The sequence below is a fragment of the Arvicanthis niloticus genome, chromosome 8 (genome assembly GCF_011762505.2).
Source record: "Arvicanthis niloticus isolate mArvNil1 chromosome 8, mArvNil1.pat.X, whole genome shotgun sequence".
NCBI lineage: Eukaryota > Metazoa > Chordata > Mammalia > Rodentia > Muridae > Arvicanthis > Arvicanthis niloticus.
The window spans coordinates 3,732,356-3,760,326 of NC_047665.1; the positions used below are offsets into that span (position 1 = coordinate 3,732,356).

Consider the following 27,971-nt stretch of genomic DNA (forward strand, 5'->3'; position numbering starts at 1 on the left):
TCTCCTTCTGCTGATGCCCCTTCCCCTATCCTCTTTGAAATCTTTTTGAGACAGAGTCTCAATCTCCTGCCCCAACCTTCCTGGTGCTAGAAAGACAGGTGCGTGCACCACTGTAAGCCTTCTAAGCTTAAGATTATTTTGGAGTAAAAAGTTAAAACGATTGCACTGAGTGATTGAGAGCATGCCATTCCTGAACAGCGTTTAAAATGGGCAGTTACAATAAAATTACTTGGACCTTATTTGCAAATCTGAGCAATGTGAAGCCTGCAGGCTTTGAAAGAGTCCATTGTTCAGTTTGAGCACGGCATGACAGTATGCTCACTCACAGCTCTTACTGAAACATAAAACTAAGCAAATTCTTTTCTTTATTTATTTTGTTGCATGTATGTGGGCACTTAGGAGCCAATTCTCTGATTTTTTTTCTGAACACAGTATCTTCTATAATTATATATGGAATAAAAGCTCAGCTATGCTTACTAAATATACAGAGCTGTTCAGCCACCACAATCTGGTTCTGAACCGTCCTCATCCCCCAGCATTCCTTGGGCCAATTTTCAGCAAACTCCTGGTCTCTGTACAGATTTAAGCAGACACACTGTTCTGGACATTTTATGGGAGAGGAATCTTGGCCTGTGTGTGTGTTTTAAATCTGGCTTCTTTCACCTAATGGAAAGTTTCTGAGGTCCATCACCCCTGCTTCCTCTGGGACTTTCTCCTTGGCATATGAGGTGACTTAGAGAATAGGCAAATAGCTCATGCTCAGTTGTAGCAATGAAGAAAGTGATGCCCAGAACTTCACGGCAGAGTCCTCACATGTGGGTCTGCGTAGGCAGAAGTCAGCCTACGAAATTATTATTTTTTAATCCAGCTCTTCTAATAAATATACATAGGCAAAGTCAGGGGATTTTCTGCAACCCCTCCCGGAACACAAGAGGCGGCCACTGTTCTTATGCCTTAAGAAAGATGTCCAGGAAATGCCATGTTGTCAAGACACTCATGGAGACAGGTTGGATGTTGCATTTGTTAGAATTATAAACCACCTTGCAAACTCGAGCACTTGTGGCACAAACACCTGCACGCTTTCCTTCCTGGAGGCCGAGGATGATAGCGGTGATGTCTGTGTGATAATATTTCATAGTAGTCAACATCATCAGACAGAAAACCAGAAGCCACAGTGAAGACATGGAATTTCCATCTCTGTAAAGAAGACAGAATGTGATAGCCGGGACCTGACCCAAGTGTTTAGGGACCTTTCTTAACTTTTGTATCTGAAGGAAAGTCAATGGCCCAGACTCAGTCGAGACAAGACCTGTGATAGTGTCCTAGGTGACAAAGGTGAATGACAAGAGATGTAGGAGAACCTTACCTTTAGGAGAGTGTGTGTGTCATATGAGTCAGGCTGTATTTCTCATTGTTGTATAGACATTTGAAACATCAGGTTGACTGAAAAGGAAGAACCATACTAGGTTTCAGAGTGTCATGGCTAAAATTTTCTTGCCAGCTCTGACAACTTGAAAATGAACCTGAAATGTACACCCCTGCCTTGCAAAGAGAAAAGAAAACATGTATTTATTTATACACACACATGAATATGAATGTATTGACTTATATACACAAATATGAATATATAATTTTACTTTTCAGGGAGTATTATGCTGTGGTGGAAGAGGTGTCACCTGTCAGCCTATGGCTGCTGGGAGCAGAGGCAGAGCTGAGGGAGGAGGAGAGCTGAGGACAAGGTTCACCTCACTTCCCCTGGCTCCTGGTTTATCTCCTTCTGTCAGAGGTCTCAGACCCAGCAGTAAATGTCCTCCATGATAACCATGAGGCTTTTCCACCTCGACCTCATCCCTTGTGGTCTCTTATTATTACCTCATTTTATCCACTTGGCTCTTTCCGAGTCACTTAGTTTGTAATGGTGACATTCTTTTCACACTAGCAGTCAGTCCTGTGATACCCTATGCCACAGGCAGTTGGACCTTAGTCATGTCGGTATGTTCAAATGAGCTTTTTCTGTGTGTGTGTGTGTGTGTGTGTGTGTATCTGTGTATGTGTGTGTGTATGTGTGTGTATGTGTGTGTGTGTATCTGTGTATGTGCGTGTGTATGTGTGTGTATGTGTGTGTACTGTGTGTGTGTGTACGTGTGTGTATGTGTGTGTATGTGTGTGTATTGTGTGTACTGTGTGTGTATATGTGTGTGTGTCTGTGTGTGTGTCTGTGTGTGTGTATGTGTGTATGTGTGTGTGTGTCTGTCTGTGTCTGTCTGTGTGTGTGTACTGTGTGTACTGTGTGTGTGTGTGTCTGTGTGTGTGTATGTGTGTGTGTGTGTACTGTGTGTACTGTGTGTGTGTGTCTGTGTGTGTGTCTGTGTGTATGTGTGTGTGTGTCTATGTGTACTGTGTGTGTGTATGTGTGTGTGTATGTGTGTGTGTGTATGTGTGTACTGTGTGTACTGTGTGTACTGTGTGTGTGTGTCTGTGTGTGTGTCTGTGTGTGTGTTCTGTGTGTGTCTGTGTGTGTGTGTACTGTATGTGTGTCTGTGTGTGTATGTGTATGTGTGTGTGTACGTGTGTATGTGTGCGTGTGTGTGTGTGTATGTGTGTATGTGTGTGTGTGTACTGTGTGTACTGTGTATGTGTATGTGTGTATGTGTGTGTGTACTGTGTGTGTGTGTGTATGTGTGTGTATGTGTGTGTATGTGTGTGTCTGGGTGTGTGTCTGGGTGTGTGTATGTGTGTGTGTACTGTGTGTACTGTGTGTGTGTATGTGTGTGTGTATGTGTGTGTGTGTGTGTGTGTGTGTACTGAGGCAGTCCTGCACCCCAGGTTGGCCTCTGATTTTGAACACCTTCCTTTTTCTTTGTGTGATTACAAGATATGGCATCATGCTAGGTTTGTGCTGGGACATGCTAAGGACTGAATTCTGAGCTTCATGCATACTGGGCAAACAGTCTACTAACTGAGATCCTGCCCCAGTCCTCAAAAGCAATTGATGTGTGTAAAGGACCCACCAGAGAGAGTTCTGTTGTCCAGGGCTTTGGGTTTCAGCAACGGAAGCAGACACTATTGACCAAGGCTAACTGTCGCTCATCTCTTTCCCCAAAGTGCAGTGATTTATGGTAAGAAGGGATTGGTTAAAACAAATTCAACAACATTTTCCTCAGTATTCCAGGGTTTTACATGATTGACATCTCACTAGATCACAGACTTCTCAGGTGGAAATCAGAAGCCACAGTAGATATATTTATCAAGCCTCAAGCTCAAGCCAGTGAAGCTCTTACGTTCAGTGCCTTTCCAACCCCAATCATGGGGCCATAATCACTTTCCTCCCCAGAAGACACTATCTCCATGGATGGAAGCAGTGAGCTTCTTGGCACTAACACTGGGCCTGGCCCCACCTCAGGACAGGTGCCCCAGAGGATGAAAGACCGTGCCAAATGGGTCTCGTCTCCATGACAACTGAAGCAGAAGCAGGGCTGTAAAGTAACACTAACATGCATAAAGCTGGGATCCATTACTGAAGGAGACTTCTGAGGGACTTTGGGAGTAGGAGAAGCCTCCCCTCCCCCCATCTGGAGAATGTCACAGGAAGGAGGAGATTATTAATGCTTTAAAACTGAGATAGTAAAACTGACACTTTAAAATGTCTAGGACCGGAGCTGGATTCTCTCACAGGAGTGGGGTGTCTGGGCATGCTTAGACTCCTTCCCTATCATTCTTTCCAATGCTCAGGCCCTCAAGCAAACTAGACAGACCTCGCCCTACTGAATATACTTTAAGTCCAGTTTTGTCATTTTTAAGTTTAGACAATTCTTGGCTTAGTTCTCACCTACTTGCCCATATTAGTCAGGATTCTCTAGAGTAACAGATTTTATAGAATTAATCTCTCTTTCTCCATACATATACATATACATATACATATACATATACATATACATATACATATACATATACATATATATACCCAAGCTCTCTATCTCTCTATTTCTATATATCTGTATATAAAGGAGATTTACTGAAATGACTTACAGGCTGTGGTTCACCTAATCCAACAATGGTGTCCCATGAACAGAAGAGCCAAGAATATGTGGCAGTTATTTGATCCATGAGGCTGGATGTCTTAGCTGATCTTCAGTTGATGCCAGAATCCCAAAGAAGGAGGTTCCAATGCCATTGCTGCAATACAGGTAGATTATGGATGGAACTGTGGCAGAGGGACAGACAGGCTTTGACAGGTAACATTGAAAGAAGAGAGATGAACCAAGGAAAGGGAATGATGAATCATGTGGAACAGCCAGTGCTTGAGACCTGCCTAGCACTTGGAAGGAAGGATTTGTGGGAATTAGCTGGAAAGCAGCTTGGAAGAGAAGTTTGGGTATTGACTGAAAATGGGAGAAACTGGGAGGCACTTGATCATTTTTCATCCAGTGGCTATATAGAATGGAAGCTTCTTGAGGATCATTTTAGAAAAAGTACTAGAATGCTTCTGAGAGAGGAGCAGTCGGTTGAGAGGCAGAGTCTGACTAGGATGTTGGCAACGGTGTAGTAGAATGGAGGGAATAGTAGCAGAACAGGGTAGGGGTAAAGTGAGGTAGCTCTGACTTACCAGTTGATTTAACAATCATTAATTTTGGAGGCCACATATCAAACGAGATGTTGTAGGTGTTGCCAAAGTTTCTCAATGAGTAGAGGATGTTAGGACACTTTGCCCTCCTAGAAAAATCACTTTGCTCCAGCTCTCCTTTCTTCTCTGAAGGAAGCAGGCCAGTTGTGGCCTTCCATAGTTCTCTCAGGAAGGGCTCTTTGTATATCTCAACATTCAACAGTATTCTTGGGACTTACTAACATGTCAGTTTCTTCTGATGTACAGAATCTATGGCTCCAATGGGCCGTAGATATCAACAGTCCCAGAACAGCAGACAGAGCACCCATAATTCCACCTGCCTTCTGGATATGTCTCCCACAGATTCCTACACAACGTTGGGCTTCCAAGACTCAGCCTGGGGAGTGGGTACAGCCTCTGGCTACCATGGTTCATAGCTTCTTCCAAATAAATCCTTTTCCTCGACTTGAAAACTTATTCTCAAGTCACTGACTTTTTTTGTACATTGCGCAATAGAAGTGGGTTCTTGGTTACCACATTAGGGAACCAAATTTCTCTGAAAATGTCCTTGGTTTTGTGCTATCTTTGGAAAATAACAAGTGAAATTTATGTTTTCCCAGAGGCATTGTTCTCTGCTTTAAAAGTTGAAGCATGTGAAAAACACAGAATGGAATTTCTTTCTTTCTTTTTTAAAATTAAATTTAATTTAACTTTTTAATTTATTCACTGTCCTAGGGTTTTACTGCTGTGAACAGACACCATGACCAAGGTAAGTCTTACAAGGACATTTAACTGGGGCTGGCTTACAGGTTCAGTCCATTATCATCAAGGTAGAAACAAGGCAGCATCCAGGCAGGCATGGTGTAGGAGGAGCTGAGAGTTCTACATCTTCATTTGAAGGCTGCTAGCAGAATACTGACTTCCAGGCGGCTAGGATGAGGGTCTTAAAGCCCACACCCACAATGACACACCCACTCTAACAAGGCCACACCTACTCCAACAGGGTCATACCATCTAATAATGCCACTCCCTGGGCAGAGCATATACAAACCATAACATTCACTTTACATCACATTCACTGGCCTCTCCAGATCACTCCCTCCCCAAATCCTTCCCTCATCTCCCCTTCCCTTCTCCTCTGATTGGGTGCTCCTCCCCCTGGAGATCCTTCAACCCTGGCACTTCAAGTCTCTGTGAGGTTAGGGCTTCCTCTTCCACTGAGGCCAAACAAGGCAGCCCAGCTAGAGGAACAAGTGTCTTTGTGGGATGGTGGATCATCTTTTGGGTATATAGCCAGGAGTGGTATAACTGGGACTTGTGGTACAAGTATTCCTAGTTTTTTGAGAAACCTCCAAATTGATTTCCAAAGTGGTTATACAAGTTTGCACTCCCGATAGCAATGAAGAAGTGTTCCCCTTGCTCCACATCCTCACCAGCTGTCACCTGAGGTTTTTTTTTTTTTTTTTTTTTTTTTTTTTTTTTATCTTAGCCATTACGACAGTTGTAGGATGGAATACCAGGGTTTTCATTTTATTGCATTTCCTTGACGACTAAGGACTTTGAACATTTCTTTAAGTGCGTCTTGGCCATTTGAGATTCCTCTGTTGAGAATTCTGTTTAGTTCTGAGCTCCATTTTTAAACTGGGTTATTTGGGTTGTTGGTAAAATGGCCATCTTACTAAAAGCAATCTACAGATTCTATCCAATCCCCATTCCCACACAAATTTTTAGACCTTGAAAGAGCAACTCTCAACTTTATATAAAAAAAAAAAAATAAAAAACCCAGGAAAGCCCAAACAATCCTGAACAATAAAAGAACTTTGGCAGGAATCACCATCCCTGACCTCAAGCTGTACTACAGTGCAATGGTAATAAAAACTGCATGGTATTGGTACAGAAAGAGACACACTGAGAATGGAATCGAATCACAGATCCAAAGATAAACCCACACACCTATGGACACTTGATTTTTGACAAAGAAGCCAAAACCATACAGTAAAAAAAAGAAAGCATCTTCAACAAATGGTGCTGGTCTAACTGGATGTCTGCATGTAGAAGAAAGCAATGGATCTATATTTATCACCCTGCACAAAACTGAAGTCCAAGTGGATCAAGGACCTCAACATAAAATCAGATACATTAACTCTCATAGAAGAGAAAGTGGGGAATACTCTTGAACGCTTTGGTACAGGAGACAATTTCCTGAACAGAACACCAATGGCTCAGGCTCTAAGACCAACAATTGATAATGTTGTGACCTCATGAAACTGCAAAGCTTCCATAAGGCAAAGGACACTGTCAACAGGACAACAGCAGCCTACAGACTGGAAAAGAATTTTTACCAAATCTTCTGACAGAGTGAAGTTTCTTAAACTTTTCTCACATGTGACCCCCTTATACCCTAGAAAATTTAAAAGAACTTATTTTTATTATTTTAAAGTGTGCGTGTGCGTGCGTGCATGTGTGTGTGTGTATGTGTGTGTATGTGTGTGTGTGTGTGTGTGTGTATAAAATCCCTTTGAAGACAGAAACAAATGTAGATGATAAAGTAAATGTGCTTGTTAAGTTTTATGGAAAATATTATTATTCCTTGGCTAAATATTTGTTAGTTCAAGACACTATGTTTTTCAGAGTCTAATCCATATTTTGATTTTATAATTGATGCTAAGAACATACTTCTCAAATGAAACACAAGTACCGTTTCTAGATCTAGGTTGGAGGTCCAGATCTAGGTAAGCAGCCAAAACCCAAGGATTTTTAAATTGCTTCTGCCTAGAAATAGAAGCTCAACAATCAAGAGAAGAGAGTAGGGCTGAGGCAAAATACGTGTTAAGTGTGCCCAGGTGCCTGGGCTGCATAACGACTGAAGGGAGAGGCAGAAAGAGAAGGGAGGAGGACAAGCAGTGGGGAAGGAGGAGGAGGAGGAGGAGGAGGAGGAGGAGGAGGAGGAGGAGGAGGAGGAGGAGGAGGAGGAGGAGGAGGAGGAGGAGGAGGAGGAGGAGGAGGAGGAAATGATAATCAAACTCAAGAGAAAAGTCCTAAAACATCCAGTTTCTCACAATTTGAGCACGTAATTATTCTGAGAAGCCCGACAGGTTCTCCAGATTCCAGAGGACTGTCAGTCCCAGCGCTGCTGCTTAGGGGCAACTGAGTTCAAGAGCCAACCAAGCGATCCTAACCTCTACCATGTTCATTTACATTGTTACAATGTCTCTTACCCCTAAGGTGCTCATTTTCGAGGGGTGTCTGTCTCTTGTTTATTTGCGTTATTTATGCTGAGATTCTCACCAGGAACTGTCTTGCAGTGCCTGAATGAAAATCAATCAATGAATGAGTTCTTAAAGAAGACTGGAACTCTCCAGAATGGGTGTTTGCATGCACTTCTAAAAGTCCGAGTGACTTTTGTTTTCAATAGGCATATTATGTGTCACACTAAGGCTCTGTGGGATGAAATTCACCAAGCTGTGCTTAGGTGATCGCCTACTTTTTGATGTCCTTTCCCCGCCTTTTACTGCGTTTCTGAGTTTCCTCTTTAAATATATATATATATATATATATATATATATATATATATATATATGTATATATGTGTGTATATATATGTAAATATATATGGCTTATAAAACTTCAGTTACTCATAATGTCAGAGAAATAACATTATAATAAAAGTTATAATGACCTTCAGATTATAAGATCTAGGCATTAATACATATAAAACTTTGATTTTGATATTTATTCTTTGGTACACGACTGCTTCATAGTAGCAACCCTTGCAAGTAAACCTGGCTTCCTGTGGTTTTCAGAGCTCAGACTCCTTCCCTTGGTGACGTGCTGGTGTGGTGACCTTTGGCAGTCACTCTCTCCAACACTGTGTATCATAATGGAAGCGGCTGGAGACCCACTGACTGAATGTTTAGTCCTAGTTTTCATGCCTGTGATGTGGGAAGGAAAGAAATGGAAACTGAGCCTCCTGTCCTCCCACAAGCCGCATACCGCCCGGCTACAAAGGATGGTTTCTCACACCGGTTGGTTTCCATACTGTGAATTTAAGTGCTTTCCAGCAAGCCTTGTGAAGCATTTCAGCCTTTGGCAGCTGAGGCCACTCAAGCAGAGACTCACTCCAGGGCCATTTTATTTCCTGAGGACCACAGCCCTCTGGTGGATGGTTCTGCTTCCATGTGCCAAGTCTCCTGGAGGGGAGGGAAGGTTTGCTGGCTGTGGCCAGGAAGGTCCCCATTAAGAATGATTTCCTGACCAAGTGTTAAAATGCCACACTTTGTAATTAAAACACAAAATACACTCTGCTAAACCCAGAAAAAAAATTCAGGAATTTTCCTTGGCTGTTTTCTTGTTTCCTGCATGTTTTGCCTTTCTAAGTTAAGTGGATGCCCTTGATGCCCTCTGGTCCTTTAGAACAACTCTGTCTCTCAAGAAAAGCAGATGGATGTGTTCTATCTGATGAATATTTCTGCTCAGTTGTTTCTTCTCCTGAACCTGGGACCTGCCCTTGAGATGCTGTTCTGGTAATTAAACTTGTGGTACCAGGAAGGCAGAGGAACAAACAATTCTAGAGACAACAATTTTGTCATCTAACCTGGTGGCACGTGCTCTGTGTGTTTTGAGGTTCTGTCATTAGGTGCCTACAAATTTAAAATACTTTATTACTGAACTGACTGATCATGATGTGGTGGTCATCTCCATCCTCATAAAGGACTAACATTTTGCTCAGTAGTAACATATTCATAAGAGTTTTCTTTTAGGTTACAACTTTAGTATTTGCTATATCTTTATATACAATTTTCAGTTATTCATTATTTAGTATGTACGTGTGCATGTGTGCATGTTTATGTGTATGCATGTATGTGTGTGTGCTTGTGTGCATGCACATGCATGCTTGTGTGCATGTGTGCATGTTTGTGTGCATGTGTATATGTTTGTGTGCTCATGTATGTGCACATGTGTATGTGTGCATGTGTGTGCATATGCACGTGTACGTGTGTGTACTTGTGTTTGTGTGTGTGTGTGTGGTATGTGTGTGCAGGACAACTCTTGATTCAGTTCTATCCTTTTACCACATATATCCAGGGATCAAACTCAGATCCTCAGGCTTGTCAGTGAGTGCCTTAATCCATGGAATCATCTTGTTGGCTTCCATTTAAAAAAAAAAAAAAACTTTCCATATATGTTATTTCATTTTCCATAATTTCTGGAGTGTTAGAGCATGAGGGGCAATACAGGCCAGAAACTGGAGAAGAGAAGAAAAAGCAAGGGTGAGGGAGAGGGAAGAGAAAGAGAAAGAGAAAGAGCAAGAGCAAGAGAAAGAGAAAGAGAAAAAGAGAAAGAGAAAGACAGAGACCAAGAGATGGAGAGATTGAGCCAAATAAGAGAAAGAAAAAGACTGAATTAAAGTCACTCCTGAATGACAGTAATTATGTAAGCACGCTTATTATCTGAATATATGTGTAAAGAAAATTTAAAGGAAACAAAGGAAAGTCGTTTTGGTCAAAGATCCAACAGATCATATAAGTCACTATGATTAGACAGGGAAACTCATTTTTAATGTGTAGTAGTAGAAGAATTGAGTACATGAAGGGTGCCGATTGACTGACCAGAGCCTCGTGAGAAGGAGGCCCAGCCTGTAGACTGGGAATCTACAGAGTACAGATGGAAGGGACAGTAAAGATATCTTAAAATGGATGGTTTCACCATCAACCAAATGCAAATTAAAACAAAACAAACTTTTATGCTTTACTAGAGTAGAGAGTATTTCAGCATTAAGTAATGTGAATGTTGGTGACGTCATGTGAGATAAAATGACTCTGTAAGTTAAGCCGATGGTTAGGATCAAGCTCTCCACTGCTTCTTATACAGGGTACTTTGCCAAACTTTTTAAAGGTGTGCATGCCTTCTGAGTCTATAGTATCATTTCTTGGTGTCTACCCAAAATTAACACAACCACACATGCGTGGAAAGTAGGTCCAAACTCTTCCCTGGGGTATTTTATGAAATAGTTAAAAAACAAACAAACAAACCCCTGAAATTCCTGATTGTCATGGATGTTGTTAATTAGCAAGCTGTCTTCCGATATTTCTGTCAGCAGACTGTTTACCTTCAAAAACTGCTGCATAAAATCCCCAAGATAGATTACCACCATGTCCATCACTACCCCAATAGTGGAGACCAGAGACAGAAAGCTGGTGCCTTCCTTCATCCCTAGAGACGAGTGTTCATGGTCCTGTAAGGTCCTCTGCACTTCACTACCAGAGGAGGAGGCAGTCACTAACCTAGAGACAAACCTGAACCCTGCGTTCTACAATTGATAGGCAACCTGCGCCATATCCCATGATGCACCAGTGGTGCAAAGGTTGTGAGAGTGACCAACCACCAATCCAATTGGATTTAAAGCTAATTCATGGGATGGAACCCACAGCTGATATTACTCAGGTGGCCAAGAACCTGAGACTAGATAGGCCACGGGCCTAAGGGAAAACTTGATACCATTGTTCTGCTAAAGACCACAGCAATATAATGACTCTTAGTGACATTCTGCCGTACTCACAGATCAGTGTCTCACCCAGCCATCTCCAGAGAAGCTTCTTCCTGTGGCAGATGGGAACAAATGCAGAGACCCACAACTGGAGAACGTGCAGAGAGTGAAAGAACTTGGAACTCTCAGCTCTCAATAGGATGTCCCACCAATTCCCTCCCTGATCCCTCAAAGATAAGGGAATACATGGGAAAAGAGACAGAAAGATTGAAAGAGCCAGAGGGGATGAAGACACCAAGGAAACAACATCATCTGGATGCAGCAGGACTGACTCACACATGATCTCACAGAGACTAAGGCAGCACGCACAGCGTCTGCACTGGTTTAACCCAGATGGGATCTCAGTGTCGAGAGGGGGAGTGGCTATGTTCTCTGATCCTTAACCCAGAAGTTATCGCCAAATGACAACTTCTCACAAAGGAAAAAAATTAGCTGTTCTTATGGAGTCTTACTAGGTATACAAACCACATTGAATGGCAAATCACATCCCCAGCAGAAGATGACCCAACACAATAGAATTTTTTGAGATTTTTGAATTTCATATTGCTTTTGGTTACATTCTAACAATAAATAAAAAGGCAATCCCATGAGCCTGACACATCACGAAGCCACTGACACTCTACATGGAGGCCTTGAGGGTTCTTATAATCTCCTAACCTCCTCTACCTTCCTGTCCTCAGCATTGTCCTGGAGGAGGAGGGCAAGGGTGCAGGCCTGCAGCTCAGGGGTAGATGAAGACACTTGGGCTGTCTCATTTGTCTGAAGCTGCTCATGTGTTAATATGATCACAGGTATGTGCCCTCAGTGACAGATCTGTTCCACGTCCTACAATCTGTCAGGCAGAAGGACATAGACGGGAGGAAGAGGAATGTCCCGAGGTTGCCATGCCACCCCAGGAGATGGAGAAACCCCCCGAGGCCTAGAGCAGGGGTTTGGGCGAAGCAATGTGACTCGTTCTTTCTTAAGGGATTCTAGGTGGACAGTGTCTTTAGGATTGGCATGTTCAGTTTATCTGGGATGTTTTCACTCCTATGGAGAAGACCTGGCTCAGCAATGAGGACCCAATACTCCTGTCCTTTAGCAATGTGTTTCCTGTAGCTCCTCTGTAGGCCTAGGGCAGGCAGGACAGCAACCTTTCTTCCTGCCAGGGAGTTTTGAGCCTTCCACAGAGAACAGCCTCTCACCTCCTTGGGATAAAATGAATAGATAATGAAATCCGTCTGCTCAGATATTTTTAAAAATTCATGTAAAGCCACCCCAACTTTATTTTTTTTAGCTTTTTAAAAATTTTATGTATTCAACATTGCTCTCTTCAGACACACCAGAAGAGGGCATCAGGTCCCGTTACAGATGGTTCTGAGCTACCATGTGGTTGCTGGGAATTGAACTCAGGACCTCTGGTAGAGCAGTCAGTGCTCTTAACCTCTGAACCATCTCTCCAGCCTTTAATAGCATCTCAACTTTAATAGCAAAGAAAAAATGCAGAGGTTTAAACACAACAATCCACATATCAAGACATGAGACCTCGATATGACAGGTTTAAGTAGGAGGTCCCTTCACCTATGTGGAGCAAGAGTTGATAATAGTTCACTGAAGACCCTGCCCACTGATGGCACATTGTATGAGTGACAGGAATGTTGGCACATTGGTGATGCTGCCCCTCACTGCTTCTTCTGATTCAGCTGGTGACAAGGTGTCCAGCATTTGGGTTTCACCTAATTCTTTAAAAATTTCTATATTATTATTATTAATTACAATCATTTTATAATTATATAATTTATTATATATTATGATATAACATATTACATACTATATATTTATGATTATATTATTTTATAATTACATAATTTATAACAATATAATTAGTAATTATATTGTTAACAGTATATTTAATTATAATTGCTATATTATTTATTCTTATTATTATTGGTGGTGGTGGTGTGTGTGCATGTGTGTATATATCTTGGCGTTGCACATGTCAGGGGGCATGTGAGTTGAGGTCCGAGAACAGCATTGTGGAGTCATTATGCGGACTCTAAGCTTATGTAGCCAGTTCCTTTACCCACTGAGCCATCTTGCTGGCCCTTCATCTAGTTCTGAAGTACCTCCTGCTCACCAAGGAAGCCTGGTGATTTAGGATTGTACTACAGATACATCTCCTGGTAACTTACAGGGCTCCTGGAGAGCTAGATTACACTGTGGCAGGAAGACAACCACAATGTGTCAATGGACACAGTTCTGCCACAGGCCTAAGGAGTGTGACACTGAATGTTTCACGTTAATTATTTGGGCTCACAAAATGAGGAGTGAAATCTCTCTCATAGACCAGAAGGATGGCATGAAACACTGAAGTCCCTAGAACGTGCACACAGATGATTTTGTCAGTACTTAAACATCAAAACGGAATATTACTAATTGGGAAACTGTTAACGACATTACTGGAACCACAGAAAGGCTGAGCCAGCAGATTCCTAAAGTCATTGCTTTCTACCTGAGAACCTACCATCCAGGCAGCAAATGTTACTTCAACATGCTGTTGTTATGGGGAAAGAGATGTGAAGGGCTTTCTCTGATCCAGCCACATAGCTCTACTGAACGATTAGAATTTTTGAAACAATGTTGTCAAAGCTTTTCTCTAATCTTTGCTGCTCCCAATGGCATGGTTCTGCTGGTAGAACAATTAGAATTTTGTAACAATGTTGTGGAAGCAAGAAAAAAAAAGCTTCCCTGGATGGCTCAAGGAAAGGGACAATGATAAAGTGCTGTCTACAGGAAGTCACACAAGGCTAAGGACACAGGCAAGAGATGGTGAGAGCTGAGGAGTTGGTAACAGGAAGAGGCAGTCACAGAGTGGAGGAAGGATTAGGCCAAGACGTCTTCCCTTTCTTCCTGCTGGACTGCTTGTGCCTGACTATAGCTGCATCTCTAGACTACTCCAACAAGAAGAGAAGGAGGAAGTTTTCTGCCTCAGCTCCATCCTACCCGTTACTGGTTATGGTACCTCCTATTGGCTAAAACCAAGGAGACAGAGAGCAACTTGGGACAAGCCTTGGACAAGATGGCCACACTGAGTCACCATAGGAAACTGAAAAGAAGAGAACAATTGAAATGTGTTTGTCTAGAGCATTTCCTGTCTGAGAGACCTGTGCTGGTTATACCAGGCACAGAATGGAAGTTTTGTTTTGGGTCCATTTTCTTTTACAAGGACTTGAAACAACCCAAAATACTGTGCAGTTAAAGCCTGTCCAAAGATTGTTGGTCTTGCTTTCACTATTTTACAGGTTTCGGGTTCAAATTCAGTTCTGCAGAGGACATGAAGCTGTTTTCTCTGTTGCTTAGAACCATGCCTTTCTAAGGAGGTTCTCTGAAAACATTGTTTCTGAAAGAGGCTGAGAATCCTTCAAACCCTTCCCAACATCAAGCTGTTAGTCAAACCATTGCCTGCTTTACAGACCTTGACAACAATAGGTGTCAGAGCAATATTCAAATAGTTTGAATTATTTATCTATAATCAATCAATCAGTCAATCAATCCATCATCTATCTTTCATCCATCTTCCTACCTTTATTTTTTCAGGCAGGTGTCACAAAGCCTAAACTAACCTTAAATTCTCTATGTACCTGAGGGTGACCTTCAACTCTCTTGCTCTCAAGGATTGCGAGCATGAGGCACCAGGGGCAGTGCTGGGATAGAACCCAGGGTGTTGTGTATGCTAGGCAACCACTCTACCAACTGAGCTATATCACCCTTCATTGTTTCTCAAATGTAAGTTAAAGGATTTGGGGCTACTTTTTAAAAACTACATGATGGGGGAATAGTTCATTGTATTCCTTATTAAACCTACTAATGAGTTGTTGGGGTTTGCTTCAGATGAACTTGGAATCGTGTTCAGGGAAATGAATTCCACACTATTTTATTAGCAGTGCAATTTTCTCATAATTTAACTAGCTATGCCTGATTTTTAAAATATGTCTAACTTAGGGCCTGTGTTGGCACAGGCGGTGAGAATTTCCTCAATGCCCATAAGGAAGGGAAAGATTGAACAGAGCAGAATGGGACACAGCTGGCCCTCCCGCTGAGACTGCCATTGGAGAGCCAGTTACTAGCTGCTTGCTGAGTCCACGAATTCCAAGCCCCTGGAGAAACCTACCTCACTAGCCTGCATGCCAGACAAGACATTACCCAGCTTGCCCCTGTGTCAGACACACTGGGAGAGCAGAAGACAGTTTCAACTTGAGCTGGTTCAACAGGCTTATCTGAGTGACTTTGATTCTGCAGAAAAAACTGCTTGGCTTTCCACTCAAGTTAGGGAGTATAGTCAAAGCCACTGCACACACCAACAAAGGGAGACACCCACAGGGGACAGCACCTGGAGGTGAGATGGCTCCTGCTGAAGACCCAGGAACTTCTCTGTCCGAGATCTAGGCTGGTTTGCTCAGCTCTGTTCTCCTAGTCAGAGGTTTGGATGAGGGAGGAATGGCAAACATCACCTGATTGATGGATGTCTTCGGGAGGTAGACATCTAAGTATGTTTCTTGATGGACTATGTGTTTTATTCCTTCATTTTTAGAAAATAAAAAATAAATGTTAAAGGCTGTTAAAATGTCCAGATGACTAAAAATACCAAGTATAGGAAATCAGAAAGTTAAAAACAACAACAACAAAAAACCACTAAAAAAAGGGGGCCACTAGAAATGACACTTTAGTTATTAAATTGGTCAGACCCTGCCCATTGGATACAACCTTTCATGGGTGTTAACTTATATATTTCCCAGTGTCGGCATAGATTTTCATCAGGTTAGAACTGACCTCATACAGCGTTCTCAAAATGTAGATTTTTAACATCATCAAAGGGCTTTATTTTATTTTGTTATTGTTCTTGTTGTTTTCTTGTCCTGGAGCTCACTATGTAGGTGAGGCTGATCTGGACCTCACAGAGGTTCATCTGCCTTTGATGGTATTAAAGGCATGGACCACCAGGACCGGCTGTAGATGGATTCTGAAGTTATTCATGGATTTTTATTCTGTTTCATCTTGTCAGGTCTGTTATAAATACAGTTGATATAGAATAGTTTATATTTTGTGCAACTTGAACCAATAGTTTGTGGCCTTGTGGTTTTTGTTGTTGTTGTTGTAGATTGAACCCAGGGCTTCACATATGCTAAGCAAGCTTTCTACAACAGAGCTGTATCCTGGCCCCTTAAATAAATGAATAAGTGTAAATATTTTCCTTCCTCTTCTGTGTCCTTTTCATCTCAACTGGGTTTCTATCTGTCATTAGCTAACCTTTAACTATGTTAGTCTTTCCATTAAGGTGACTTTGCCATGACTTCAGAATTTGGTTCCACAGATACCGTTTGGAATTGGGGACATGTTCCCATAAAACTCCAATAAAACAGGTCTGTGACTGACTTGTCAGGTAGACATTAGGAATACATGTGATTGCCTAGCACTTGGGATATTAGAACTCTGTTCTCTGGGGCTACCTACCAGAACATGAAAATTGTCTTCAGCCATTTTTATTTCCTGCTGAGGTCAGGACTGGGCCAGGACATGTGTTCATTGGCCTGTCTTTCCTTTTCCCCTGACTCTCTTCTGGCTATCTCAAAAATCAAGCATACAGCACAAAATGGAGCCAATACCTCTTTACTGATAATGTCATGTATAATTTTACACATTTTCAGCTATCACCACTGCTAATGGTTAAATGCATGTCTTCTATTTTTATCTTTCCTTTCCAATCTTAATGTGTGCATTTGCCACAGGCTTTTGAAAACTGGTGTCATGGTGTGCAAAGGAGGGATTATAGTACACTTTTCTTATTAACTTTCTATCATCAGCATCTTCTACCTCGACAAACTAAGTCAGAATCCATCCTTTGATGGCCTGTTGGCAACTGCAGCTATTAAAAAATAAAACCCCCAGTGTCAGAGCTGGGTTTTTTTTTTCTTTTTTTAATCTTGGCATCAACCTACCAAGATGATAAGAGTTGAGAAGAGTCTCAACTGCAGTGTATAGTTTTTAAGCTCCCGGAGTACCAGCCCCCACCCAGATTCCCTTGGATCCATGGATGAAAAACAACACACACACACAATCCAGTTAATCTTAAAATGTCTTTGTTAACTCAACGGCTGGGCACTCTTAAATCTCCCCTGCCACCCCAGACATAATTGGATAGAGAGGCCATTGGCTTCTCCAACAAAAAACTCACATGACTGGTTGGCTCTTTCTCTTCCACTACTGCCTCCTGCTTCCTCAGTTCTCCTGATTCTTCCTGTGTCCTCCCGGACAACGCTAAGTGTCCCGCCCCATCCTCAGTCATTGGTTGCTGGTATCTTTATTGATCGATCAAGGACCAATTGGGGAAACAGGACCTTACCATCAAACCTCACCCCCACCCCACCTCCTACACACAGTTGAGGAATTGCTTCCATCAGATTCGTCTGGGTGGCATTTTCTTGATGATAATTGCTTTAGGAGAACCCAGCCCACTATGGCTGGTGCTGTCCTTAACAGGTGAGCTTGCAATGAGTGATAAAGTAGAACAAGCGGCTGGATCAAGACAGCAGGCAGCACTCCTCACAGTCTCTGCTTCAGTCCCTGCCTTGGCTTCTCTGCACGATGGACTGACTACGTATGACCTGCAATCAAGATCAACCCTTCCCTCACTAACTTATTTTTGCTCAGTGTTGTATCAGAGAGGCAAGAAGCAGGCTCCTGCACTCGGCATATGCTTGTATAAGCACATTAACGAGGTGCCATGTGTAATGAATATATACAATAAAAGTGCAAATAAAAGGAAAATTAAGACCAAGATGTGTACCTTCCCCCCACCATGAGCAAGCCTGAGAGACCTTGTTTACCACAACAAGGTCAAGTGACAGGATCTAGGTGGAGTTACCCACCTTGGCTGCCCAGAACACAAGCAGAACTGCCCCTGGGCTTGCCTTGAGACATCTCCGGCCGTGACCTGGAACGGACTATGGATTATCCCACCCATCTGAAACCAGGAGGGGTTGTGGGTTGGGTCTTCCCCTTTAAATTGAGAGCTGAACATTAAAGCTTGGGGCCTTGATCAGAGAACTTTGTCTTGGCCTCATCTCTTCTCGCCTTTCATTCCCAGCCCCCCTTTCAGGTGAACCCAGTTGACTTGTGGCCGCGGGCGGCTACAAAGATGTCGCTCCGGAATGAAGGCAGGAGCACAGAAGGGAGTAAATGAATTGCCTTGACTGTCACTGCCAGAACTTAGAGCAAAGCAGATTAAAATGGTCTGATGACAAACGGAAGCCTCTTTTGTTATTGTAAATTAGATGAAGGGAAGAGAAGTTGAAGCTTTTCCCAACATTCCCCACCCCCGAGCAGGGCTGTGCAGGTTTCATCTCTTCTGAAACCATCACCTGAAAGTCCTTCACTATAGCCGCCTCTTGTCTTGGGAAGCAGTGATGTCACATGTGTGACTCCATTCATTTCTTGAGCCTTCTGTGTTTGCTTTACAGGATCTCCAGTTCCCCTGCCTTGGGCTGTCTTCCCTGCTGCATGCACAGCCTGGATGTGTTCAGGATGGAGAGAAAGCTGTCCAAGCCTGGGCTGTCAGTATATGGGCTAACCCACACTTATCTTTGCTTCACCCACTAGGAGAGCAGAGGGATCTGCAGCCTTGAGCTCACGGCCCAGCCCAGTTCCTCCTCATTCTGCTGGACAGGGAGAGTCTTTTCCCTCTCTGCTCTCTGCTGCTCCTCTGGAAGCATGAATAACTAGAAAGCATTGTCAGCAAATTACAGCTAAATTGTAAAAACACTTTTAAAATTAAAAGCTTCCACTAGTGACTTTTAAAAATATTAATGTCCACTACCCATAACTACTATTTGTACAGAAAATATTCTTTGTTTCTCTTTCTTTTAAATCTGGGAAGATGTTTTTGGCTGTCCCCATGCCCAGATCATGGCATGCTCTCATACCCCACACTATGCAACTGCACTTTGTACCACAGATGATTTGACCAGAGCTGCTATGGGAGAATGAGTTGGTGGTGGGGATCAGTTGGCTGGCTGCCTTTGAAACAACCACAGTGTTCATTCTTCACCTCAAAACCCCCCAAATATTCCTGTACATAACCCAGAAACTCTGAACTTTGCTCAGTCATCTCATATACCCAAAGATAATCAGTAATGCTTCAAGAAGCATCTTAAAAAATATATATATTTCAAGTTTGGGATAGAGAAATGGCTTCAAGGTTAAGACCATAGGCTGCTTTTCTAAAGGACCCAGCCTCAATTCTCAGCACATACATGGTGGCTCACAACTAGGGGATCCAATATCTTTTTCTGGCCCCCTAGGGTGTCACATAAAAATGGTGCAGACATACATACAAAACAAACACTCACACACACATAAATTAAAATCTCCCAATTTGATAAGTGAAGATAACACCCACAATTCTAACTTTAGTTGATAATAAAGATATTACTTCTTACATTTTTATTTATATTATCATAAGTGCTGTTGCAATGGTGTTCTAGTTCCCTTGGTTTAGAAGGTTTCTGTTTGTCTTTATGTTTATTCTGGGAAGGATTCTACCCTAAGTTGATAATGATCTTGGTTTCCAAATACTCGTTTACAGCCTCTTCTTGGACAACCTGGATCCCTTTTCCTAATCACCTTGGAATTCCCTTTTGATTCCCCAAAGTTTTTATGGGCCCAGTATACATGAACACGCATGCACACACACATCCATGATACATGCACACACTCACAGACATATTTGCTCACACTCACACGAATATACACACATGCTAACACTCATGCGCACACACGCTCACACACACTGTCTCTTGCTGTGCTTCCTTACTATTCTCTACTGCTCTGAAGAGGTGACCTAGAACCTCTCAAGTCAGTGCAGTGTCTCCATCTTCAGTTTTCACTGACCCTCTTTGCCTGATGTGGAAGCTGTCTCCCTCTTTGGCATGTGTGGCCTTCATTCTGTTTCCAAGCATAGACTGCGATGCATTGGATAGAGTCCAGTCACACATGGTTGCCACGTGACAAACCAGGTGCTCAGTGTTCAAGTTCCTTTGCCTATAGCTGTGCTAGGAAGAGAGCACAGGGTGATGCATGTAAGACCACTCCCATAGCAACCTTTTATATTCATTTCTTTGATTGATTACTAGGATTCTCTTACTCTGGAGTCCAGGCTGGAACTCTCTGTGTACCCAAGCTCAAGGTAGTCCCCCTGCCTCACTGGGATTGTAGGTGTGAGTCACTGTGCTGGGCTGTTACAATATCCATTCAACAGCTGTTATGAGAGCCTTGTCATATGCAGGAAACTGTCAGAATATGGTTCATGAATGGAGCTGTGTGGAGAGATTTCTGAGTGCCTATGAGAACACTCCAGGAAAAAGATGGGACTTGTGACCCTAGTTTCTCTGAGATGTGCAATTGTTCTTAGAATGTGTTTTTTGTGCTCCTCCCAGGTGTAGTGGATAGGTGCGAACTTACTTCAAATGACTCATTATTGCTTGCTGCGGTTATTCAATTAAATGTTTAAACTATCCTGTATGTGCCTTTATGAAAAAAAAAAAACCATGTTTTTGCTATGTATGGCTTGTCTCTGCGATTGTATGCAGCTTGTGTTCATGAGAACTCCACTCATGTGTCCCTTTTAGCCCTTGGAATATAAATTGACTCAGCCTCTGAATAAAGTTGGTTATCGCACTGCCCAGTCATTGGCTCATTCTCCCAGGCCCTACTGCCTCTAGAGTTGTGATGGGAAGCCATCTTGGGAATGATGGGCGGGCATAAGAAGATAGTAGGAATCATAGTAGCTGCTACAGTTGGTGAGTCTGAACAGGGAAAACCTAAGACAACAAAGAGATTTGATGAGAAAGCTTGATTTCCAACTGGAGAACATTTAGAGATACCACTGAGCTACAGTAGCTGTGTGTGTGTGTGTGTGTGTGTACTAGATATTAGGAGAGATTCTCACAGAGCAAGAGTCTTAGACAAAGACTTGACAGGTCCGGGAGTTGGAAAGAGGAACCACAGTGGCCAGTTTGCTGGTGTGCAGGAAGAGTGTGCTATGTAAGAGGTAAGAGAAGACCCAACCACAGGGAACTTTCAGTGACTCTTAGGCCATGCCAGGGCTTGATATTCAACACCACAACTCCTGGGAGCCACTGGGAGGCTTTAGTGTGGCAGGAGCTACCATGATCTAACCCGCATCTCTCTATGCTCTGCCTGTGGAGGTCCGAGGACAAGGCCACGGTGAGCACAAAGAAACTGCCGCTCTCGTCTGTGCAGTGATGCTCTGCCTTTTGTCGACTCTGAATCTCTCGTCTGTGCAATGATGCTCTGCCTTTTGTCGACTCTGAATCGTAGACTTTTATATTTAGCTACCTGCTGGATATATCTGCCTAGTAGCTATTGAATATCAAACACATCCTTTTGATCTCTGATGATGGGACCTCCCCCTATCTTGTCCCTGGTATCTAATTGGTCTTCAGTCATATCAAAGGTAACAGGCAATAAGCAGCAGCCCTGGAAGGACTTCCTGGGCCATAACGAGGTTGCCTTTCTAGTCCTTATCTTGGTTCTCATTATTTGGGTCCACGTTACCACACCCACTGATGCAGCCAGACAAACATTCTAGTGAGCATTTTCAGGAATGGCTCTCCTCTGACTAGCTCTTGACAGTCCTTATCTGCCTTGCATGTTTGAGTCAGGGGTCCACACTCTGACCTTGCTTCCTTGCTTTCTTTACTTTTATATGTTGAAACCTAGTCTCTTGTTTTAATGCCCCAAAGGAAATGCCACTGTTGACAGGACTCCTTCATCTAGTGCTACAAACTTACACCTACTGCTTGAGACTGTAACGTCATGATGCTACAAACTTACAGGGTGCTTCCTTCTCTGAGCCTCTTGTAGCACATCACTCTGCTTTCTGACAACACCTGTCACACTGACTTTTGGATGTGGTGCCAGTCTCTCTCTAGAACTGCTTACTCCTGGAGGGGTGGGACTACCAATGGCTCACCTAGGTAAAAGTTATAACTACGGTATCTGGGCTTTATGCAAGGTAAACAAATGCTTGCCAGCCATGTGTCAAATCAATAATAAATGATCTTGCATTTGTGATGTGGACACACATGTCTATCCCTTACCATCCTGTTTGCTGCATCATTTTGGGGCTTTGGAACAAATGATTATTTCATAATCACCTGACTGTTCCATTAACTCTTTCCCATCTGTGGGCATACAACGTTGAGTAAGGAATTTTCAAACCACATTAGGAGCAGAAGAAAGAGGCAGGGAAACTAAACAATTTCTTGTATGTTTCAGCCTGGGGAGATGCCAACGTAAACGCTTGAGCTATAAGAGCAACCATGTTTCTGCCATGAAGGCTTGGCTGCCTATGTCGGGACCCTTTCCACCCCTGGCTGCCCTCAAAAGGCCATTAACCCCTGCTTTGAGCCAGCAAACTAGATGTGGGTTTCTTAAATAAATTATGGAGCGTTTCACCACATATAGTTTTTGCAGTTAAGTGTTTCCAGCTTTCCAGAGCATTCCGTGAGAATAACATCACATTTTTCCTCCAACCTGTTAATTAGCATAATTATTTATCATCCTTAAACCACAGTTTGAGTCTCTGGAGCGTGGCAGGGGTGGAGAAGCATTCTGATTCCCTTCTTGCTCCTCAACATCAGTGCTTGGTCTGCACCTCCAGGTGTTGGCTGGGCTTAGCCATCTGTCATGTGTCCTCGAGTCCAATTTTTTTTTCTAAGAGTCACATAAGGATTTCTCATGTGACAGCTAAGTTCCCACCCAGTTTTCAAACTTGAACGCTGTAAATCTGAAGGGTAAAGGTCGTGGAACTGTGGTCGCTCTGCCCGGTTCATTCTGCCATTCTCTGATCTCACAGCAGTTCCTTGGAAGAGCAATGAGCTCCCCTTTGCTCCCTCTCGCCACACATCTGTCCACATCTGTCCACCTTGTATTGCTGCTTTCCCGTCACCTGGGAAGAGATGACTGCAGTCTTCCAGAGGGATCACAGAGCCAGAGATGAGAAACTGGGTACTTTATAATGCACGGGATGCCAAACAGAGGGGATTTGCAAAAATGAAGAGCAATACCAGCCTCATCGATGAACATTTTGTTTTTGAAAAATTTACTTATTACTCAGAAAAGCCTAATTTAATGTTAACATGTCATAGGCTTACTGTTATGTCAGTAAAACAAGAAGGAGTTCTTAGATTCAACTCTAATGCAGCATTGGCAGGTATTATACACATGAACGAGAGCTCTGGGAAGCTTTCATGGTCCTGAGAGTGTAAGAAATGCTGGGAACTGGAAACACTACCTTTCCCATTTCACTGACCGGAAAGACTCAGCTTTCCAAGCTTTGCTGAAATGGTGGCATGGGCTACAGAGTGGAAATACACACACACACACACACACACACACACACACACACACACAGTGTTTAAGTGTTTGAATACTTCCGAGCCATTTGAGTGACCCCTCCATGAGCTCACCTGCTCTGCAGGCTCAGCCAGTGCATTGCTACATCATAATTAGGGCACGGTCAGTTCAGAATGAGAGGAGCTGGAGTGTGTGCCCCTCAAGGGACAGGGGCCTCGGGTGGCAGTCTCCAGCCTTAGGGAGATGCTTGGTGGGAATACAGGCAGTCTACATGTTTTCTCCCATTCCTTGAGAGCAGAAAAGCCATCATCGGAATTCAGCTCCTGTGTGACCTTTGGGTTTTGCAAAGGCAATAATTGGTAGCTTGCTGTGGATTTCTTGTGCAAGTCACAGTGGCTCCAGGCTGGACCAGAGATAGAACCACACTCTAATGTGTAAGTAGAAGCTGAAATGGCCGAACCACAGAATGTTTGGATCTGATTCCAATTCCCGTAAAGTCGACCCCTTCTTGGAACTTCCTGTGACCGTACTCGGCTTCTTCCAGTTGGGTGAGCCAGTCCAAAATACAGTGGCTCATTAGCACATTAGGGTTCACCCCCAAAACTCCTAACCAGAGCCCAGAGTGCTTTCCCTTCACTTCACAGAACCCAGCTAGTGGCATCTTGAGGTAGGCTTCCTAGGCACAAAAATAAGTTTAAGGACTATTCAACTAACCAGAATTTTGGAGGGAAACCAGAAAGATAGAAACTAAGACAGGGAGGAAGTAGAGGAGAGGGAGAAAGATGGGAGATTAAAGCCTTTAAGACCTGCCTGGTAGGAAAAGAGATGCCACGTGAGTCTTCAGGATCAGTATACGCTTTTGACTGTTGGGTGAGCTCAAAACCAGGGTTAGCAGTGTCCCTGACTCTATTCCAAGAAGGTATCTATCTGTATTACTTTCCTTTTGTTATGGTTGTGACCTCATTTCTGATGAAAAATGATCGAAGGAAGACAGGGTTGGTTTGACTCACAATTTGAGAGTGGTGGGGAAGGTGGTGGCTTGAGACATGCTCCAGCAGGGGATGCAGGGGCATGAGGAAGGCAGCTGATCCCATGCAGGAAGCAGAGACAAAGATGGACGCTGGTACTAAGCTGACTTCTAGTTTTGTTCAGTCTGGGACCCCAAGCCATGGGATGGGGCCACCCACATTCAGGGTGACTTTCCCTCTCTGGAAAACCTTTGTAGACAAGGCAAGAGGTGTGTCTCCTAGATGATCCCAAACTCAGTAGAGTTAATCAATTGTCTTTCATCTTTACAGATGAGTTGCCAGGAGTTTGTCAAGAAACCTATGTTCCTTCATGTCAAAGTACATAGACCTGCCTGTCCCTAAGCCTGGCACATGGAGAATGCAGGGAGCCAGATTGTAAGATGGATGCAGAAATCCCTTCTCTACCCCCAGTTTCACAGCAAGAGAACAAAACATAATTACTAGTAATTAAATTAGAGTAGACGCCTTTGCTTTTTAAGGCTTTGGTTTTCCCTTTTGGGAAAACAGCAAGGGCTTTCTGAAGGCCTGGTCTCACAAGCAGTAAATCCAGACCAAGTCACACTGGGGTGATCTTTTCTCAAGGAGATGTGGCTGACCCCCCTTCCCCCTTCTCATGGCCACCGACCTCACTGCAGGATGCCTATGGGACTTTTCCTGAAGGATTTCTCAGTTCGTGGGCATAAGTAGACCTTAAATCCTGGGGAACTAAAATGTAGGAATGTCTCTCAGCCAACAGCCTGGGCATGGTGGTTAGAAATCCCAGCAGTTCACCCCTTGGGCAGGATGTCCCACACAGCCCCTCCCCCAGCTTCCTCCCAGGGAGGACCCACAACGGTGTGTTCAGCTAATGAATGAGTCTGTGCTGACTGACTTCCTTCCTTCCTTCCTCCTTTCTTCCTTCTTCCTTCCTTCCTTCCTTCCTTCCTTCCTCCTTCCTTCCTTCTTCCTTCCTTCTTCCTTCCTTCTTCCTTCCTTCTTCCTTCCTCCTTCCTTCCTTCCTTCCTTCCTTCTTCCTTCCTTTTTTCCCTAGGTCCACGGTTCTTTCCTGTCTTGGTTCTTCCTGGGATGGATTCCTAAATAAACTACTTTCTCATGTCAGGGCTGTTTGGGAGCAAATCAAGCCACTGCCTTCTCCGTCACCTGAATTTTCTCCCACAGTTGAAGCCCTTTCCCCTGTACACACTTTCATGAGGAAATGTTCCCTCGTTAATTTACCTTATACCTCAGAGTAGATTTAATACCAATAGTTTGTGTATTATTTGTCTCTATTTCTTTTGTTAAAAGGAAAGGCAATCAGACTTAGTGTGAATGTCCTGGCCTTCATTGTGGGTCCTGAGGCGAACTCATAAGTGTGAGCAACTTCTCCTGCCTACATGGCTCTCCTCCCTGGCACCCCAAATGTCAGAATATTGTCTCCTCTCCTTCTTCCTCACGATGACCTTCTTCTGCTTCTTCTTCCTTCCTCTTCTTCTCCTCCTCCTCCTCTTCTCCTCCTCCTCCTCTTCCTTCTTCTCCCCTGTGTCTATGTGTGTGCATTTGTGTGTATGTCTCTCTCTCCCTACCTCCCCCCTCTGTGTGTGTGTCTATATGTATGTATTAGTGTCTCTCTCCCTCCTTTCCCCCTCTCTCTTTTTCTCTCTTACTGTGTGTGTGTGTGTGTGTGTGTGTGTGTGTGTGTGTGTGTATACACATGTGTGCCTGGGGATATCATTCTTCAGCACAAAAAGGAAAATGATGAACCAAGAAGTTAAGCCCATTGGCAGGTCACTGGAAAGCAGTGAGATTAGAACTCCCTTCTTCCTGAAGTCTGTGTAAAAGAAAAAGACACATGACAGGATTTTGTGTGCTTGCAAGGTCATCTGGGAACATTGACAAATGGACCTTGGCAGGGAGTGACTGATGTTCAGGGAAGATGGATGCTTGTGTGACTGCAGGTGACTGTTGCTTAGGACCTCGACCCTGTCAAATCATTTCAGCCTTATCACGGTAGTTGAGTTAAAAATGGCTTCCTTGGAAGGGAGAAACAACGTTCCTGTTCCACTAAGAAGAGGGACTACACTGCTGAGCTAGCTTCAAACACTACAGACTTCCTACTGAACTTGGTGGATCTTTCAAAGGTACACACACACACACACACACACACACACACACACACAACATATACATATATATGGTTTTTATGAGTTAAGCTTTGGAAATCACAGAAAATTATAGTTTGACAATGCAGAGTTTACACATGAAGTTATTCTGCTCAATAAATGCTTCTCATTCCAGAATTCGGGTCCTGTAAACCCTTAACTTCGTCCCTGTTTTATCAAGTGTAGATGAAGGCTCACGTCTCCTCCTGATAGCTTTTGTGACTTTCTGGTGTATCTGTCGTTTTCTTAGATGCTGATTCACCAGTCTTAAGGACATAGCCAGTGTCTGTTTAGTCTGCATCTTCAGCTTGATGTCCATCAGTCCTCCCCCTCTAGGTGGAGAGGATGTGTATAAATTACTCCCCAAAGTGAATCCTGAAGACCTTTGCCTATTCTGCACCTCTCTTACCTGCACATTACTGATAACAGCTGTGAGAGCACAGTATATAGTTTATGCTCAATAAATACACATGAATAAAATTTAACTTGGCTCTGTCATCAGTTTTTGCTACATCTTGGGATTATCCTGAGTAATATTTAAACAACTCCAAACAAAACAGTTAGGCATTCTACCTAAGGATAGAGTCTTCAGGATAGAATAATAGTGACCAGGAAATCCTGTTATCACACGAGGAAGGACTGTGTAGTTGGAGGATCTAAGTTAAACTTGGATTTTGCTTTTACAGTTAAATTAAATTTCATTCCGAATGCTACTTTCTCACAAAGCTTGACCACTCTAGTATGTGCTTTCCTTTTAAACTAAAATTCCATATAATTTCAAAACAAGGCTGTATAGATAAAGTATGCTTACCTGCAGCAAGTCTTCATTGCAGAGTCCCCTTCCAGTGTGAAATCTGTGTTTTCTGTAGATTCACACATGATTGCTTTTGTTATTGGAAGCTCCAGGCTGGTGATAAAACATGTGACTGAGTGACTGAGTCAGTCTCACCCCAGAGCACAGGATTTCTTCTGGGAGGTGCTTGCTCTTTGTCTTGAATATGTATGGGATATATCTATGTGCATATGTGTGATGTTTTCAAATAAGTGCATATCTGTATTAATGGGCAGTCATAGAAAATCCATGGAGGTTTCTTTGCATTTACTGCTCATGGGAATAATGGTGGGGCTGGGAGGGGGTCAGGGGAGGTGGGTGGAATTGAGATAGTCGTGTTTGAGGAGGAGGGATGGGTTTGAGAGTATAGTGATGAGGTTGAGGTGGTGGTGAGACTGGGAGAGGTGGT

The 27,971-nt window shown here is 43.2% G+C and overlaps 1 long non-coding RNA gene across 1 annotated transcript; it reads right to left on the reverse strand.

The window, feature by feature from the left end:
- LOC117713335 (uncharacterized) lies at positions 1-27,642 on the reverse strand. Its single transcript, XR_004607449.2, has 4 exons — positions 27,542-27,642; positions 4,030-4,176; positions 1,367-1,443; positions 1-1,197 (listed from the first exon to the last, which is right to left on the reverse strand). It is a non-coding gene; the product is annotated as an uncharacterized LOC117713335 (long non-coding RNA).
- Positions 27,643-27,971: the final 329 nt, after the last annotated feature.